The 20,733-nt window shown below is 44.1% G+C and overlaps 1 protein-coding gene across 1 annotated transcript in view; it reads right to left on the reverse strand.

The window, feature by feature from the left end:
• LOC126162009 (nephrin) overlaps positions 1-20,432 on the reverse strand; it is a 189,326-nt gene extending 168,894 nt beyond the window's left edge. The window contains exon 1 of the mRNA XM_049918231.1: positions 20,328-20,432. The gene's annotated coding sequence lies outside the window, so the exon portion shown is untranslated. The remainder of the gene's footprint in view (positions 1-20,327) is intronic.
• Between the last annotated feature and the right edge of the window lie 301 nt (positions 20,433-20,733).

The following is a 20,733-nucleotide window of genomic DNA, read 5'->3' on the forward strand; positions in this document are numbered from 1 at the left end:
GGTCCCTCAACTTTTTCTGCTTGAACAGTTACTAGGCACCTGCAACAATAATTTGGCTGCACATATAACCTGATATAAAAGTGTAACTTAAATACCGTCACGTCGAAATCATTAACGACGGAGAAAGCACTCGGACGGGGAGGGAAATGTCATGCCCTTATTTAAAGAACCATTCAATCACGTTCCTGTTGAATACGAGTTCAGTTAACCAATGCGCTACCTCGCTTGCTTGTGTAGAGAGCATCAGCTGGTTCTGCAGAGCAAGATTAATAAAGTACTACACTCATTTAGGGTTGGCACCTGTGATGGCAAGAACCTAGAATGGTAAACGTTTGGATTCGTTCCCCTGTTGCCTTGTGAACGGCAATGCTTTGTGTGTAGGCAAAAATATCGAATAGCACCATAATGCAGACTACATTTTAAATTATTTGTTCTCATTTAGTTGGTTCGATATGTCGCTTTTCGGGATAGAGTAAAACATGGGTATCTACTTTTACCGTACGCCTGGTACAGAAGAGAGATGTTTAAACTGAACTTGAACTTTGTTACTAATTTGTTGCACACCTCTTATTAAATAAACTATAACACACCGTCACTAAAAGCTTAAGTTGTTCTGTTCTGCCTCTCATCAAAACTCTGCCTCCTCTTACCTTAACCTGTGCGAAATTTTCCTTTATCTATAAACTTTGTGTATCACGACTATTTTCCATAAGAGTGCGATATATTCTTCTTTCATGTTATTTCATACAAAAACTCTGTATATTCTTATTTATCCGATGAGTATGATCACGCAAAAACTGGGTGGCTATTACGCTGCCGGTACGCATGTCTGGCTCAGGGATCATGACAATAAGATGGGAGAGTATAAAGCATGTAGTCGTTTTTCCTTCACTCACTACCCGAACAAAATAGGAATGAAAACCGATAACACTGGTACGACGCAACCTCCGCCATGCGTTGTTCAGTAACTTCATGCAGATTTAAGGACAACAGGGCTACGTCATCACGTTTCATTGTCATTCAGTCGCACACTGCCGGTAGATATCAAGAATTATGTCCTTTGTGACCTACAAATACACGTACGATCTATTGGACGAATCGTTCCATTGTGCTTTGTATTGTATTGTAACGTATGGTATGTTAACAGGGGGCCTAGAAACGACGGAGAGGCTCCGTCCCCGCCGCAGCCCCAGTGGTCCACAACCCCACGACGACTACCGCAGTCCACTTCACCGCTCCGCCGCCCCACACCGAACCACTCTTTCAGGGTTATAATGCGGTTCGCCTCCCCCGGCGGGAACGTCCCACACCAGACGAGTGTAACACCTATGTTTGCGTGGTAGAGTAATGGTGGTGTACGCGTACGTGGAAAACTTGTTTGCGCAGCAATCGTCGACATAGTGTAGCTGAGGCGGAATAAGGGGAACCAGCCCGCATTTGCCGAGGCAGATGGAAAACCGGCTAAAAACCATCCACAGACTGGCCGACTCAGCGGACCTCGACACAAGTCCGCCGGGCGGATTCGCGCCGAGGACCAGGCGCTCCTTCCCAATCCGGAAAGCCGTGCGTTAGACCGCAAGGCTAAGCGGGCGGGCTCCATTATACTTACTGCTGTGTAATCAAGCGGCGTCTCCATCGAAGCGAATTTATTAGGCTTTTTACTGGTGATGAAGAAATAAGTCATAACAGTTCGATAAGGGTCGGCAGTCTCCGTTTTAGCACACAGCAGCGAGAACTGGACAATAAACGGATCAGACAGAATTAGAAGCTATTCAGATGAGATTTTTATATTCTGCGACAGTCTGTACAGTCTTGGATAAAAATCTATGATAAACGGAAGGTATAACTCAGCAACTAATCTCGGGTGGTACTGGCTTTTCAATTTAAGTCTAGATAGCTGAAATGGGAAAGCCGACGCGAGGCTTTGAAGATCATCAAAAAAATCAAATGGTTCAAATGGCTCTGAGCACTATGGGACTCAACTGCTGAGGTCATTAGTCCCCTAGAACTTAGAACTAGTTAAACCTAACTAACCTAAGGACATCACAAACAGCCATGCCCGAGGCAGGATTCGAACCTGCGACCGTAGCGGCCTTGCGGTTCCAGACTGCAGCGCCTTTAACCGCACGGCCACTTCGGCCGGCTCTTTGAAGTTCATCCTCAACGCCCATGAAGAATAATAATAATCTCACCTGTTGCCAAATATGAAACATCATCTACCACTGTTTCTATTCCTTTGTGATCATCCACAACAGTCAGCATGTCTTTTGGAATTAGAAACTCATATTGGCGTTGTCATGCTATAGATAATTCCAACACCACAAGCTCTGCTTCAGTTGCTCTTGATTAACAGTAACAAAGAGATGCTAAAGTGTGGGGCTAAATTACTGTTTTTCTTCATAATCACGCCATCAAAGTACAATCTCGACAGCTTTTCATTAGTTTCTCCTTCCTTAAGACCTATTCTGACTATTAAACGACCCAAAACTGAGCACAAGTAGAGACGACGTATGACTGTTGACTTTCATCTACCTTTCTCTCCCTCTGTGTTTCTCTCTCTCCCCCATAAGACAGTCATTACAAATCCCTTCTTGATTTCGACTCCGCTTTAGGTCTTTTCCCATTAGCAAGGAAAAAAGGTTCCGTCGATGAAGAGAACATCAGACACGAAACTCTTAGCAGGTATACCGTTGCAGCTATCATATTGCAACGTAGCTGAAACGTAGTTGAAAAGCACTGAACTGACATCCAAACATATTGTCCGATCTTCGCCTTAGTACCACATTTTGCAACTGTCAATACCTCGCTATTGACTTATAATTTTTGCCATACTATCTGCTCATTTTCCACGAGGTGTCGAGCATTCAAATTGGAACCGTGTAATTGGTGAAACGGTCCGTCGTTCATAATATCCGGCAAGAGATTTACGTAAAATACCAAAGCTCTGCCCACCAGTTTTATTGGAGCTAACTTAACTTTAACATTATTTGTGGGCGCTGCTTCTGCGATTGTAGTTAGTTCCTGTATGTATGTCACATACGTGTTGAAGTAGTCGCAAATACAACATTCCTAGCAAATTTTAAATTATTAACACTTCGGCGGCCACAGACGTAATACAAATTAGATACAGTTGCAATAAAAAATTACATATACTGTTCAGCATTTATTCATGCTGTAATATGTCTTTTCATTTACTTCTTTCAGTTCAAGTGGACATTTCCACAAGCTGTAAATGCAATTACTCGTAATATTTATGATTAAAAGCACTTCAAAGCCAGATTCTACACAGTCTATAGTGTCCATTTATGTGCACTTTAAAATTTGACTGGCTTTTAAGAGTTTCCGACTGCTGTAAGCAGACATTCACATCCAGAAACAGCAAAGATGACAAGTGGGTTTAAGTCGCTAGAATATCAGTGTATGCGGCCAGTCTGAAGGCGAAGACACCAATTAGATGCAGACTGTGCATCGCTCTCCCAGCTAGTAATCTATTTGCTCCGACGCTAAGTTTTATCATACCTGAAAGAGGCCGTGGATCCGAAATTACCACTGCTAATGGGGAGGGTCGAATAACTCCACGGGTTACATTCCGAGCACTCCTTAAAGCCAAGTTACGACGAGCTCTAAGTGAATATCGCTACTTAATTACGGCGCAGGGCGGTGTAAAGAACTTAGTACCCCGGCACCGTTTAATACACTCGTAAAGAAAGTCTCATAAAAGGCGCTGAATGATGCATGGGGAGGCGAGCCATTCAGCGGGCCTGCCGTTTTAAGTGCTAATACCCTCTCGCGAGCGAGCCCGTCTTCCGAGAACGCGTATAACAACAACAAGAGAGGAGCGGCGACGGACGGGACGCGGCCTCGTAATTAAATTCAAGATGGATGACAGCGAGCACGGGACACAAGTACATGACGCGACTTCTTCTTTTTTCTCCTTTCTTTTATTTATAATAAGGGCACGTCGTGAAAATTAAATTTTAAGGAGGTTGCGCACCTAACAGATGCGATCAGCACGAAGAAAAGTTAGTTTTTTTTTGTTAGGTCGAGTTTCGGCCGGTAGGTGACACGCGGTGCAGTGATGACGACCGCTACGCGCAAAAGATGAAGTGGTTTAATTTCTGAGTGCCAGCCCCGGTAACAATATTTTCCAATCTGGCGACCGACCTCGCCATTAATAACGCCGACCTCTACCTCCGACTGCACGGACCGGCGCGTTAAAGAAAGGGAGGGAAAAATCCGCGCCGGCCGGCTCAGAAGAGAAACGCAATTAACAAATTAAAAACGCGCCACATTATGAACTATAAATCCGGCGCTGATGAATGCGGACGTGTCGCCGAGCGCCGGCCGACTTAATGCCGCGGTTCCAGCTCACGGCCCGACAGCCAGATTAGCGACATCCGCCAGGGAACTACTTAGCACCCTCCAAAAACGCTCCTCTCGCCGTTCCCAACCCAAGACTGACAACCTGTGCCGAATTTACGACTACGGAACCTCAAAAAAAGAGAAATAATTCGTGCTCGTATAGCGATCTTGTTGTTGATCGAAAGTCTTTCATCCACAAAACACATAAACAATACGTCATTATATCAGGTTAAATCAACGATTACAATACCAATTTAAGTGAATAGCTTTTTTCCCTTATTCAGAAGATGGACGTCACGTAACGTCAACGTAGTGTACGTTCACAAATTGACTAGCTGCATGGTCTAAAGAATGCTGTGGAGTCACGTTGGAGTCCTGGTGGCACTTGATTTGATTTCCGATGGCCGAATGTTTCTGAAATAGGTAGCTCGGCATCATAATGAGAGATAATACACTGAGGTGACAAAAGTCATAAGATAGCTCGTAATATCGTGTCGGACCTCTATTTGCCCGGCGTAGTGCACAGACTCGACGTGGCATGGACTCAACAAGTCACTGGAAATCCCCTGCAGAGATATTGAACCACGCTGCCCCTACAGCCGTCCATAATTGCGAAAGTGCTGCCGGTATAGGATTTTGTGCACGAACCTCCAGATTATGTCTCATAAATGTGCGATGGGATTCATTTCGGGTGGTCTGGGTGGCCACGTTATTCGTTCGAACTGTCCAGAATATTCTCCAAACCAATCACCAACAACTGTAGCCCAGCGACATGGCGCACTGATATCTATAAAACTTCAGTCGTTGTTTGGGAACATGAGGTCCACGAATACCTGCAAATAGTCTCCAAGTAGCCGAACATAATCATTTCCAGTCAATGGTCGGTTCAGTTGGACCAGAGAACACTCAGCCCACACCATTATGGAGCCACCACCAGCTTGCACCATGCCTTCTTGACAACTTGGGTCCATAGCTTTGTGAGGTCTGCTTGTCACGACTCCAGGACAGGCACTGCAGGCGATGCCGTGCTGTTAGCAAAGGCACTCGCGTCGATCGTCTGCTGCAATAGCCCATTGTTCAAGTGTTCAAATGTGTGTGAAATCTTATGGGACTTAACTGCTAAGGTCATCAGTCCCTAAGCTTACACACTACTTAACCTAAATTATCCAAAGGACAAACACACACACCCATGCCCGAGGGAGGACTCGAACCTCCGCTGGGACCAGCCGCACAGTCCATGACTGCAGCGCCTGAGACCGCTCGGCTAATCCCGCGCGGCCCGTCGTAGGTCACTACGTTGTCCGTGGTGAGAGGTAATGCCTGAAATCTGGTATTCTCGGCACACTCTTGGCACTGTGGATCTCGGAATATTGAATTCCCCAACGATTTCCGAAATGGAATGTCCTATGCGTCTATCTTCAACTACGGTTCCGTATTTAAAGTCTGTTAATTCCCGTCGTGTGGCCGTAATCATGCCGGAAACCTTTTCACATGAGTCACCTGAGTACAAATGACAATTCCACCAATGAAGTGCCCTTTTATACCCTATGTATGCGATACTACCGCTATCTGTGTTTGTGCATATCGCTATCCCACGACTTTTATCACCTAAGTATTATCTGCTCCAGTAAATAAGATGCGGCACTGGCGAATATAAGGGGAACCATATGGGAAAATATACTTCTCTCTGAGAGCCAAGCTGAAACACCTTCACTTCACATTAATGCCGAAAACGTGATGATGTGGACTGGTTGTTAACAGCCATGCACTTCATTTAGGCTTACAGTTGCACATGTACACATGAGACGCTCGTCAGGAGTATTCTATCCACTCCACTCTTCAATAGCTATGTCCCTTTCACAGAAGGTACTGCAGTTGCAGGTTCATTGATGACACTCACCTTGATTGCAATGAGGATCGCTATGATTTTAATAGGGGCCGGCCGGTGTGGCCGTGCGGTTAAAGGCGCTTCAGTCTGGAACCGCGTGACCGCTACGGTCGCAGGTTCGAATCCTTCCTCGGGCATGGATGTGTGTGATGTCCTTAGGTTAGTTAGGTTTAATTAGTTCTAAGTCCTAGGCGACTGATGACCTCAGAAGTTAAGTCGCATAGTGCTCAGAGCCATTTGAACCATTTTTTTTAATTGTGATAGGGGACTGAGATTCTTTTAAAGGTGCTCTAATATTTTTTTATTAATTCCCACTTTAAAATGTGCAGTACACTTTATTACAGACATAAACACTATGAAAATAATGTCATACAACTGAAACAGAATATAACACTCTCTTGTACAACCTAGGTCTTTCTCCGTGTACATTCACCATCAAACTAACGCCACCTATTCATGTGAAGCTGTTCTGGACTCTCAGTCCTCAAATGCTAGCCAACCAAAGATCAGGAATGGCAAGACTTCTTTCCAAGTATGAGACAAGAAAACGTATTTCTCTGTCGTTTCACATGATCGAGTACGCAACCAGCGCTCGATCACAGTACAATGTACGTACGCTGCCATTTGAGTTCATCCCATATTGCGCAACATCACAGTTCACATATGCGGAACTGTTTGAGTGGAATAACTTTTTTTCCATAAACTAAAATCACGTCTGAGATTATTAGACATAAGCCTAAGGGCCAGTTAGCCATTAATGTTACAAAACTATATTCCTTTTTTCTCAAACACAAAATTACCTTTTTCAGAACATTCAACAAATCAAACCCTTTCATGCGAATCTGGAGTCGTGGTGTATAAACCTTTTCCCAACATGAATGAGAACACTTGGGATAGTGATAGTGTTTTGGGAACATTTCGAATTTGGGAGTAGTTTTTATCATAAAAGAAGGTAATGTAATTTATACTGGCAATAACGCACGGAGACCGCCAATCAGTGAAGATAACGTCGAGCATATTCGCCAAGCATGCATTCGTTTGCCGAAGTCATTTGTTACCCAGCATAGTTTGCAGGTTGGCACTGAAGAATCGATTGGACATAATGTTATGCCAAAGAGGTCACGGTACAACATGTACCTATATTATACAAGGATACCGTGTAACACTTACGGCTGTTCAGAGTATGATTAAGGAAAAAAAACGCGACTGCAGGATCCTGTTAGCAAACCATGTCATAATTATGTCATATACTTTCAGCTAGTTGCGAGTCGTCTTCCATGCCTTCCTGAGTGTAGGCACTTCTCCTCTGCGACGTCGTACTAGTGTATCACCATCTAATTTGCCCCAACTATTTTTCTCACGTTCACTAATGTATGTCAACTTTTTGGTAAGGATATCCAATATAGTGTTATCTTGAGCCTCTTAATTTTGTATTTGCTAATCCTCCAATTTTCAGCTTCGTTTTCTGGCAATTACTTTCAGTCCCTTTCAAGTTTTTGCTCTCCTATCCTTCCCCAGTCCATGTTACAATTTCACAAGGTGCTCTTCTCAGATGTCCAGATTCAAATACTTATTTCCCAGTGCTGTAACAATATCAGTTGCCAGCAGACTTTAGCTACATCTGAATCAGAACTCTGTAAGCTGCCTGACAGTGTGTGGTGGAAGGTACTTCTCATACCACTAACTGATCCCACCTCCTATGTTCCATTTGCGAATGGCGCGTGGAAAGAAAGACAGTCGGTAACCCTAAATATTACATTTAATTTCTCAAATTTTCTCATTTTGATCACTTCGCGAGGCATTTGGGGGAGTGTGAATTATGACGTTCGACACTTCCCGGAAAGTATTTTCTCGAAATTTCAGCTTCTCATTTTTCACGTCGTATTTTTTAAGTTTCTTCGTCTTTTCCACCTTTTTCCTGGTATCTTTCTGGGATAGAAAATGTTGTGTAATCCCCCAACTGAGATACGATAATTCTTTCATTTATTTTACTTGATTATTTCGTGATTTTATATTTATCAAGTCGTCGTTCTGTGTGCAATCTCGTATTTAAGATTGTTACACTGTAGCGTGTTACTTCACACGTAAATATTAGCAGTTTTTATTTCTGTTACCTGTAGTTAAAGTTCCTGTCTAAACACTTCAAATAATGTACTGGTAGTTTTTATCACGTTGAGGTAAGCCATACAATCGCTCACACAACTTCAATCAGAAAGTATTGCTTAGGGTTCGCTGGCTCGGCTGACTAAAGTTATACCATTGAAATATATGTAGTTCTTCTGCCACAGTTTTCCTTTGGTGGTCAATTTCTCGCTTTGAAAACGCACACATACTTATCAGTGGGTACATAAGTAAGAATGTAGAGATGTGTGAAACCGAATTTCCCTCCTACGTAAATTTTTCTTTACGTCCGACTTTGCATGAATTTTCATGCTCCTCTGGGACATACAGCAATCTTTAGAGAGGAAAGCAAAGACAAAAGCTGCATTGACATAAGGTACAAACAGATCTGGATGGTTAGCCTCCAAAGCTGCCTTACTGTCAAGGATGATGTGATCAGTTTGGCTGATCAGGTCCATCCCGTTGTACAATGTTTGTTCCCCGATGGTGATGCTGTGTACCAAGGCGACAGCTCACATCGTCAGGACTTGCTTTGTGAGCACGAGGTTGAATTGTGGCATCTCCCCTGGCCACCACGGTCACCAGATATCTACTTTGGAAAGAAGGGTGCGTTATCTCAATCCCCCTCCATCATCGTTACCTCGACATGACACTATTCTGCTGGAAGAGTGGTATAAGAATCGCTTGAAAACCACACAGGATGTGTATTCATCCATTTCGAGATGACTGAAAGCTGATTGAAAGTCACTATATTATACAGAGTCCGGCAAAAAGACCTCTCGTATTTCAAAAAGGTAGTTACAAACAGACAAAGACACAGAAAAATTATTTACATTTGTGAACAATAAATGATTTTTACGTCAGCTCATTTTAAAAATTATGTCCGCTAAAAGGCATTCTCCGCTGTTGACACTTTGATGAAGCCTTGCCCGGAAGGTCCATGGTTGTCCGTGCCATATCAGGTGAAATTGCAGTCACTTCTTGGGTGACTGCCTCCTTAAGTGCTTGCAGGTCTGTGGGGGCGATGTTCTTACATTTGCCCCTTTAAGGGTACACAAGTAAAAAGTTACGAGGAGACAAATCGGGTGAGTTTGGAGGCTAGGCGATGTCTACTCGTGAAGAGAGAAGACGTTCAGGTAACAATTGCCTCCAATTTTCAAGAGAAGGCTTTCAAGTGGAGGGTGTCGCACTGTCCTATGGAACCAGACTTCTGCCTCTTCATGGTCCCCAACAAAGTGGTTTAATTTAGGTCGGAGGAAGTTCTCGTATCATGTGACATCAGCGAGTCGCAGGATGGCTGTGAAGTGGTCGCTGGTGAAGTACCTGAGGGTTTTTCGCAGCCCAGCAGTGGAAATTTTGTTTATTTATAGTACTTGACAAGTGGAAGTGGGCCTCATCAGATAAAATCAAAACAGCGCCAGTGGGAATGTTCTGAAGAATTTCATGACAGAGCTCTGAGAGTTTCAAAATCTCCCTCACTAGATTGTTAGGTAACCATAATTTTGTATGGGTGCATGTTAAGATCTCTGTGCATGGTTATTCTTCCATTCCCATGAGAGAATCCCGGGGCAGCTGTATATTTAAGTGCCGAATGCTTTGGAGATTGCTAGACGGACCTCTCACACGCGCCACATTTTCCAGCGTTGTTGCCGGCCGTAGTGGCCAAGCGGTTCTAGGCGCTACAGTCTGGAACCGCGAGACCGCTGCGGTCGCAGGTATGAATCCTATCTCGGGCATCGATGTGTGTGATGTCCTTAGGTTAGTTAGGTTTAAGTAGTTCTAAGTTCTAGGGGACTGATGACCTTAGAAGTTAAGTCCCATAGTGCTCAGAGCCATTTTTGAACCAGGGTTGTTACAGTCCAAAGTCAGCCTGTAAATTTTCTTTTCAGTGCAGTACCTGATGATCCAAAGTTTCATACCCAAACTCGAACTGTTTTTTTTCTGTTAGGAACCGAGTCATGTGAGCATGTTCTGACCGAATGCGAAATTCTTGCCGAGTAGCAGTCGTAGACACACTATACTCATCCACAACAAACGCACTATTCTCACCTTGACAAGCCATTGCGCCTGCTGAAAATGGCAGGTATACCGCTACCGATCGATATCCCATGGACAGCTTTATCTCCTCCACAACCGAGACAGCGGCCTTTGCGAATACAGGAGATATTTTTGCCGGACACTGTACTTGGTAGTGTGTTGTGTCTGTGGTGTTTGCATATTTCTGTCCACATTTGTAAGTGCGGATACTGGCAGGCGCTGCCGCAGTCGGGCCCTAGGACAGACTCTGGCAAGAAGTCGCGGCGCGTCCGCCCGCCGGCGGCGAGGTGACACAAAAATTTATTGCCAAATCTGCCGGCGCGGCATGGTGCGGCGCCGGACTGTCTATCTGCAAATCGACGTGGCCGCTGACGGGCGTTCCATGTTGCACACGGAAACGCCATTAACAGCGGGCGCGGCGCGTATACACGCGCTGGCCGCTGCCTGCCGGTTGTCGGCTAACGAGCGCCAAATTTACTGCCGGCAGCGCGCGCTCTCCGGATGATATTTCGACAGCGGCGCGGCGCGCAAATGTGAAAAAGAGGAGGGGGGGGGGGGGGGGCAGGGGCCTGCACCGGTAATGGCCGGAATTGGCTAATTGGAAAGGTGACGACGACAAAGTTTTTTTCCTTCTTTTGCTGTGTTGCTCTTTTTTTCCTGTCCGGTTTTTTTATTATTTGTCGCTCTGCAAGCGAGCGATCAGTTTTACATGACGCGGCGTTTGTAATAAATATTAATGCAGCACGGCCTGCTGGCAAATTGGGAAGTACTCTCTATATGCAGCTTCCCGTGTATGGCCCTCTCCTGGCACGGCATTCGGTTCTCCAATCTGCAGCTGCAAAATCTGGAACCTACATTTTCCCCAGATTTTTTCTCAGTTATGTCGGAGCATTGTGCAAACAGCTGCTGCTCTCATTTGCAACAAAAATGGCTCTGAGCACTATTCGACTTAACTTCTGAGGTCGTCAATCTCCTAGAACTAATGAAACCTAACTAACCTAAGGACATCACACACATCCATGCCCGAGGCAGGATTCGAACCTGCGACCGTAGCGGTCTCTCGGCTCCAGACTGTAGCGCCTAGAACCGTACGGTCATTTGTAATAACCTGCAAAAATACCTGGCCAGAAGATCTCATTCCATAGCAACTACGTTTCGTAAATTAAGTAACTAATACCTGTTTATATGAATGTGTGGTGTCCATTCTTTCGGACATGTCCGGGAGACCAGATGTCACTCATTCAAGTAATTGATTCACCTCGATGGGCGCGCATTTGCAAAGAACACTGTCCGGGTGGCGCAGTGATTAAAGCAACTGCCTAGTAAGCAGGAGATCCCGGGTTCGAGCCCCTGTCTGGCACGCATATTCACTAGTCGCCGCTGATCCGCATAGAGTACCGATGCAGCTGATATTAATTCCTTTCCTTTCCTTTCTCCCCCCACCCCTTCAATTTACATATCAACATATTTCTGCCATAAAAGTTTTGCTGAGTGTTTAACCGCGTCGTAATGTAAAAAACTGTGCTGGAGAAAATAAAACTTCGCCCACCATCACAGTGGCCTCTATTATAGGTTTTTACATTATGACTCGGTACGATAGAAAACTTTAATGACAACTGACTCTGGCTGCGGAAGCCTACAAAAGAAATGGCTCTGAGCACTATGTGACTCAACTTCTGAGGTCATCAGTCCCCTAGAATTAGAACTACTTACCTAAGGACATCACAAACAACCATGCCCGAGGCAGGATTCGAACCTGCGACCGTAGCAGCAGCGCGGTTCCGGACTGGAGCGCCTAGAACCGCTCGGCCACCACGGCCGGCGCGGAAGCCTACATATTTATATAAACGTCTGTTTGGTTTGCGATACGATGTTTATCCACAAAATAGCGTTCCCACAACGCAAGGAGATGGCAGTCCATATACTGTAAAAGATAACAGAACATGCATATACGGTTCATGAAATGATCATCTGCTGACACTTCCTTATCCCTCGCAGTATGTGATTTCCCTAAATCGCTTCAGGCAAATGCCGGGATGGTTCCTTTGAAAGGGCACGGCCGATTTCTTTCCCCATCCTTCCCTCACCCGAGCTTGCGCTCCGTCTCTAATGACCTCGTTGTCGACGGGACGTTAAACACTAATCTCCTCCTCCTCCCTCGCAGTATACAGCAAAATGACGGACCGACAGCGAATTTAAGACTGTATCGATGATCAAAATTTATCGTCAGCTCTGCCCTGAGTATCGACCGGACTTCATGAACAAGCAGATGATATCCGCCATGAACACATCAGCAGCGGATTTCATTCAGTCAGCAAAAACCATCTTGGACTTGTACTTGGGCACCGCTGAGAACCGTCAGTTTACCGTCCCGAAATCTGTTAGCCGTTTATGGAAACTGTTAGCCGTTTATCGCAAAAAGCTAATTCCGAAAGCGTCTAGAAACACGATATTCTCACCAACATTTCTCTAAGTCTCCCTTGGTTGTACGATAAATTCCGGAACTGGAATCCGATATATTCCCAACTTGTATTCCGTTTGTAATACTATTAAGCTCGTCTGGTATCTAGCTGAAAGAAGGGTAATTCTACTTTGGCACAAAACTGGGCTAGAGAATGAAATGTATATAATAAAATAGAACAAAGTCGCAGTGAATTCCAGTAGTTTTTCCTAATGGTCAACAATAACTTGCAGATTATTCTTAATTTAACGGCAACAGAGCAACACTTCACTTAGAAGAATAATTCCATCGCTGGCTACAGCACTTTCGTACCACTCTGATGAACAGAAAGATATCAGTGGTGGGGCGAGTGTTGTTGCGGACTAGTACTGGTACAGGAGACATGCAAGAAACGTGGAATCGGAATTTAGTATACTAGCTGCTTCGATATGCAAATGACGAGCACTTCAGCGCAAGCTCACAAATTGAGTTGGAGTAACACCATCTTCATTCAGTGCGTAAGAAAAAAAATACGCATTCGAATGTTCTTTGTTTGTGAGAAGATCGTGTTGCGCATAGTCTAAGAAAGCGAAAAGTGTACTTGCAAGCATCGGGGTTCAACAGCAAAAGGAACGTGGTATATCGAGACTGCTGTTCATTGTTAGGCGATCTGCTTGCTGGGTTCAAGAGGGCCATGTCGGACGACAACGGCCCTTCACGACTAACACTGTCGACTGTGCAAGGTCATACAACCACGTCACGTAGCTGTGAAATGGACTTGGTTGCAGCAAGACAAATACCCGTAAGTACAGAGCGACGTCGTCTGCAGTACCACGACTCTCAGCACAGCGATTACTGTTGCGCTTCCCTCGGTGCGGTGGCAGACGCACGTCGACCACCACACTGGACACAGGAATGGCGCCGCATCGTATTTTGGATGACTTGTGCGGTCAGCACCGCTATAGACGTACAGGTGTGTGCAGATTTACGAAGAGAACGATCGTTGCCAGATCTTTCTCGCATAGCTGCTAATTTAGACAGCAACCGTTACGCGTCTGTACTGTTATGGCCAGTGGCTGCACCGTATCTCCGAGGTTTCCACCACGATAATTTTCAACAAGATGACGCAAGACTGATGTTATCTGCGCTTCAGCATGCGTTTTTTTTTCTGAGTACTGGCACGCCTCAGCCAGTACTCGGCAGCAAGTAAACAGCGCTACGCTAGTACTGCCGCCCGTTTCTCACTCGCTTGTTTTCATCAATGACTAGAAAAAAAGCAAACGCCAATCAAGGACATCTTTTTCCACCAATAGCCAGAAATAAAGCAAACTCCAATAAAGGACATCTAACATCCCTCTTCCTCATTCTCAGTACCTTATCAGATTACGAAAAAATCCTGATCCGCTAGTATGTCCGGAAGATGTAAAGGTTTTCTCTTTCAGCCGCAAGTAAAACAGCCTGAGGAAAGCCACTGTTCGGAGGGATTTTTTATACTGAAAATCCGGTCACATAACCTGAAGAATTTTATCGACCACGTATTCTTCCTGTGTGTACTAAATTTAGCTTCCATGACACTCCCAAACAGCCAACGGGCTTGCCGTAGTGGCACCGGTTCCCGTCTGATCACCGAAGTTAAGAGCTGTCTGACCAGGCTAGCACCTGCAGAGCTAGAGAGAGCTGTGGTAGGCTGCTTCTCGACTTGCCGAAACATCAAGCACAAAGTTACTTTAATCGAAGTATAGATGGGGCGTTGTTCGTGAGCCGAGACCGCAAGCCACCGAAAGCCAATTGCTATACGCCCACACTAGCTGAGCAAACGCTGACCGCCACTTGTCGCTTTCCCATCGGGAAACGCGAGCCAACGAACACGTCTACACCACGCCAGCTGGCAAAGTGGCTCGGCCCATCGCGAATGCCCCCTGAGGGACGAGGGGACCCCGCAGTTCACAGTGGGCACGCGCCAGGTGTGTGTGTGTGTGTGCGTGTGCTGCGCTCTCGCAGGCGCGTCGTTATGGTTGCGGCCGGCGGGGCGCCTGCTGAACAAGCTTGGCGCCGCCAGCTGCCGCGGTCCGCGACCGGCATACTAATCGCCAGCCCGGCATCAGCGCCGCTCCTCGCCGACCCGCCGGCCAAATCCCCGAATAAATCCGCCAATGCGGCGGCTATCTGGCGCGGAAAGGCTCGGGCCCGCACTTCGCTAATTGACTCTCCGCACAACAAAAGTAAATCGTAATATTCGAAATTTTTCGCTACACGACTAATCGGATGGAGCACCAACGTTTTCGCCCCAGATTTTTCGGTCGAACGGTCTAAGCCTCGCAATTATGCTTCCAGAACGCGCGGGAACTTTTATTTGATTCTGAATGTCCGACGCAACACTGGTAATCTTCACTGTAGCGCGAAATGGAAATTCGTAGACTCCCTGCAGACGAGTAGCTGAATTAATATCCTCCTGTTTTCGAGCACGTCTGTCATAGTAGTAAACGTCGCAGCTATTTATTTACAATGAGAAAATGACAAGTTACTAAAAATTCATTGTTCTCTAACCTTCCCCATTACCTTCGTCACAGTACAATCATGGCACATAATCAAAAGCATTCAAAGCATTAAAGATACCTTAAAAATCTGTGGATAACCTCTTTCAGTATGCAAATACTTCTTTAAACTACGTCATAGTTCAAACAAACTTTGAAGCGAAATTATGAGGCCCGTAATTGTGTCAAAAATAGAGACGATATAATAATAACAATTACAGGCTGCCAGCAGCCTTTTTGTAATACAGTCATTATACAGGATGAGTTTCAAAAAGTTCGAGAAATTATCACTGAGAGGAAAAGAGAAACGAAATCATTTGTGTAAGTGCAAGGTCACTTTGCTAGATTCCATCTCATATATACTCACACCGTACACAAAAAATCAATAAATTCATTTCCTTCGAGAGTCATCAATCACAGTGAATGATTTTGTGAATAAAACCGTCCAGATCGTGTAACAAATCACTTTATTACACCGTTCCGCCAAGTGCCATCATCAGAGATCAGAAACTTATAAGTTGTAAAACAAGGTTTAGTGTCAGTATTAAAGACCTCTACCTACTATTAATATACGTATAGGTTTCTAATACCGACACTAAAGCTTTTTCTGCGAGTTCTAAGCTTTTGATATCTGATGACGGACGGTAGTCGAAACGGTGTTAAAGAAATGAATTAACCGATCTAGACGGTTTTATTCACAACATTTGTACGAAAGATAAGTCACCATGAAACACAGTCTCTAGCCTTTATAATGGCCTCAGTTGGTCGTGAGAGACAGAGTATCCAGCCAGATCTTCGTAAGATTTTAAAGTGTTGCAAAGCTAGGCAACTTGCTTTGAATATTCAGAAAACGGAAGTACGTGGTATTCTTTGATTGTAGTATTAATGCATCGTTATTGGACTCAGTCAAGCTATGCAAATTCCTAAGGGTAACAATTTGTGGGGATATGAAACGTAATGACCACTAAGGTTCACTCGTAAATAAAGCAGGTGGTGCACGTCCGGTGACTGGTAGAATGCTGGGAAAATTCAATTTGTATATAAATGAATTTGCTTATAGAAAACTGGTGTGACGCTTCCTAGAATACTGCTCATATGTGTGGCCCGATACCGAATTAACAGGAGATTTTAAAAGTATGCAATGGAGGGCAGCAGGAATGGTGACAGATTTAAAAATTTTGAATTTTTTTACAAGGCTGGAGCACCAATCGTAGTATGAAATCTTCTTTTAGAAAGAGTAAACAGCCAATCAGTTGCAAAACAACGATTTATTAAACCCTTTACCATAGTTTCTACGTTTATAAAAATGTCTTCTACAGAAGTAAATACTGAAAATTGGCTTACATGTTGTAGCAGAGGTACGTTAAAATATATCCAAAAGGCGTCAGTCACATATAAAATTTAACTAGCTGTACATTGGAGGGGAAATACCAAATGACAACAACCATGTTGTACATGTTTTAATTACTACAGAGGTACAATATTTGTGTAACTGATGTCTTTCGGCTATAATTTAACGTTCTTCTGCCTCGACATGTAACCTAGCTGTCAATATTTCCTTCTGAAGACGATGTTTATATAAAGTTGAAATTTTGATAAAGGGGTTTTAGTAAACGTTCCACTTTGCAACAGATTAGCTGTTTCCTATTTCTACAGGTTTGTTTGGCCTATGGGAGAGCGCACTGAAAATGCTTAAAAAACCTGAACTGTCAGACGCTTGAAGACAGGCGTCAACCATCGAGTGAAAACCGTTACAAAATTTCAAGGACTCTAGAAACATATTACAGCCCCCACGTATCGGACCTGCAGTGATCGGGGAGCACAAGACAACACGCACTATAGCGAGCTCATAGCTATTTACGCAGTCATTCTTTCCGTGCCACATATGGGAACAGCAACGCGTGACACAATGGATAAGTGCCCTCTGTCACGCACTTCAGAAAGGTTTGCATGTAGAATATGGACGATGCGAGAGATTAATACGGTGTTTAAGAACAAGGCATGGTTCTACGCTTTGTGAGTCCTGGAAACTATGGTGCTGGACGGGGAATATTAACACTTTCAACACTGCCCTCTTTACACCCGGCACTTGGCTGTGAACTGGCATATTTAATGGATGTTTGAAATTAGATTTTAAACAACAGAAAAATGATAAGAATACGGTTCTTGCATCATTTAAAAGGAAAAAGTAAGAGCTTTACATGAATGTGAGTTTATTTTACAATATGAAGTACAAATGGGTGTTATAATTATAAAAAAACACAAAAACGTCGTGGATAAAAAAGTTTAACATGATCTCTCTCTTGAGTAATACTATTATTACTGTATCTAAATTTAAAACAAAATATCACTGGACTGTCTAACTGCAGGTACCTATCTTTTGTTTTTTAGTTTTAATGTTTTGAATATTCGTCGCAAACCTTTCCTGTTTTTCATTGCAGTTTCCACTCCAAGAGCTTTATTTTCCTACAACATGTCCAAAAGAGATGGACTGGTGTAGTAGCTTCTTCGCGTACATCATATCTAGCTGAAGCTACCCATTGATCATATCCTGCAGAGGTATCAAACTGCGTCGATTTCACTGCTAAGTTTCACTTGCTGTGATCTAGACATTTTCTAAAATACTGAAATTCAAAAGTTATGTGATTCCAGGTAACTTTTATCATTCTGATGAAAATAGTCTCAGAACTATCGAAACCTGGTTAATGTGGTTTTTTTTAATAAAAATGGGTGTGCAACCGATTGGCAGATAATTACGTTTTATATAATTTTCTGAGGGGTTGAGACAGTGTCAGTGTAGGTTCCACAGGACGCACGACTGGTGCTCAAACGAGAAATGTATTACGCAGTCTCGTAAACATCACTGTTGCACTTTTGGAAGACGGGGGTGTCCGCAGCACACTCTTCATGTAGATGTAGACGAAAGTACAATACTTTCTCACCGATAACATTGAGATGTGCATCCTGGTTCGTGTGGGAATGTAGGCTTTCTCGGCGAATTTGATCAGCGAAATCTTTTTGGGTTATCAGCCGAGTCAAAGCGTCATCTTGTGGTGCGTCGACAACTTCGCCTGAAGTTGACGAGTAGGAAACTCGCCGAAACGTTCCGACAAGACGACGTTACGACTCGGCTGATAACCCGAGAAGATTTCATCAAACACGCTTCATGTTCGTGATAACATGAACTAGTAGACCCTAGTCCTGGTATGTAAAACACTTTCAAAACATCAAAGAGCCACCCCTGGCCCGAACTGCATCTTGCACACACTGTGGTTTAAACACCTCATTGGGCCGTCGGTGCATTCGACGCCTGGCATCACTGTGAAAGACGAAAAATCAAGATTCGTCGAACATAATTGTGCAGCACCAATCAGCTAATGTCCACTATGTGTTGTTTGAACTAGTGAAGACTTTTATGCCACAGCGAGCAATGGAGTTTTGCGAGGCTCCCCACTCCCAGCTGTCCATTGCTTACACTACCTTTCAGAATGTTCGTTCGGAAATTGTCTGAGATGGATCTGCGTTCGTTGACACCCACAATTCCTATGGTTTTGAAGTCTATTGCTACTGACAGTGCGTGACACTCGCCTTCGATTCCTGTCAGTTACTATCTTTTTACGACCATTGTTCTTACGCCATCTTCTTTCGAAGTACCAGTGCTTTTAGCACAAAACCGCCGGTGCTGTTGTAAGACAGAGACATCTGGTTGAACACTGAGGTACTTCTACGAATGTTGTGAATTGTAGCTGTCTCTTATAGCGTTCAAAGCAATAGTCGGCACAGAGATTGTGCTACGTGATTGTAGGAGATTGTGACATGCGATTTTTTATAGTGGCTATATTGAGGAGGTTGCCGACTGTGAATGTGTGTATCTAACGTTATTGTGAAGTAAATTTGACTTTGTACTACTGGATTTTTGAGTGGTTTCGAAATGAAACCACTGGAGCAGTACGTAGTCTTGATGAAAAATTTATTCAAGTTTAGACCTACGGTTGTTTGTTATTTAGGACTATAATTTATTTTCGGCGTTGTGAGTTGATGGAAGTATCGAGATGTGGGATTTTGTCGAAGACAAATGTCACTCTAGATTCTAATATTTTACATGAGGTTATGGGTGGTTGGAAACCATGTCCCAGTGGTTCCAAAGTGGAAGCATACCGTTAAAACAACTCACTGTGTTCTTTTTTGCCTGTTTTTTCTTCTGTTCGTCTCTTTCTCTGATAATAAAGATTAATCTTGTAAAAATTTTCAAAATTATAGTCTAAAGTGAAGTCAACTCCCAAAAAGAATTGATTGCTTACTTTTTTGCCAAATTCTTCTTGTGTTTGTCGCTTACTACGATAATAAACACCAATTTCGTGAAAAATTTTAAATCTGTATTTTTTCATACTGTGAGGACGTATTAGGCTAAGGGGTGAGTAATATTTTGCCCAGTGAGCTTACCATGCAAATACCTGTACAGACATTTCAGTCGACGACACTCCATACCAATGTGTGGTGCTGTTCTCCACGACAGTGGAGGCAATTTTCATTAGATCATATTAGTATATGTTGTCTACACACGACCGCAGTACTTTCACAGCACCTGCAAGGCGACACGTATGTGGGCTCCCCTGCGATACACACTGCCTCCCCTGCTCGAGGAAGCGCTTTCGTGGGACGAAGGGTCATATCGCTGCTGCTTGATGGTACTGCAAGCCACTTACGACCTATGGCACGAACGTTGTCATGGCTTCCACTGGAATACTATGTTCATTGCACTGTCTTTCGTGAATGCACCTAACATGCGTTTTCGGACGTCAAACATTATTTGTGACTTACCTCGTCAAAAAATGCCTACCAATTTTGCACGCTCCTTCGAAATCACCTCGTATCTAGTAAAACGAGAGCAAATTAAAGTATTCTGCAAGTTCTGTGAAGAGAGAGGATATGGCGCGGTACTCACCGAGCGCGAAGCCGTCCTTGGTCCACTGGACGCGGCCGCCCAGGTTGCTGACCTCGCACTCCAGCACCGCCTCGCCGCCCTCGTGTACGCGCACGTCCTTCGGCAGGATGCGGAAGTACTGCTGCTGCGACGCGCCTGCAACACCGACGACACGCTCGTAACTTGACGTCCGCCACTCGGGAATGCTACACATTACTCATCTCAAATGCTGAAATAATTCACAGAGGAGGAGAGAGACAGAAAAAACAGAGGGTTAGAATTTTCTAATCTTAAGGAAAATGGAAACCGAAAACTATTAACTTCAGGGCATGATTAAACTAAAAAAAATTATTTTTGCCACATTTAAACACAAATAATGTATCTTGAATTGCAAATAGTAAAATAACAAGGATCCGTGTTTTGTTTT

This window comes from Schistocerca cancellata, chromosome 2 (genome assembly GCF_023864275.1).
Source record: "Schistocerca cancellata isolate TAMUIC-IGC-003103 chromosome 2, iqSchCanc2.1, whole genome shotgun sequence".
Classification (NCBI taxonomy): Eukaryota; Metazoa; Arthropoda; class Insecta; order Orthoptera; family Acrididae; genus Schistocerca; species Schistocerca cancellata.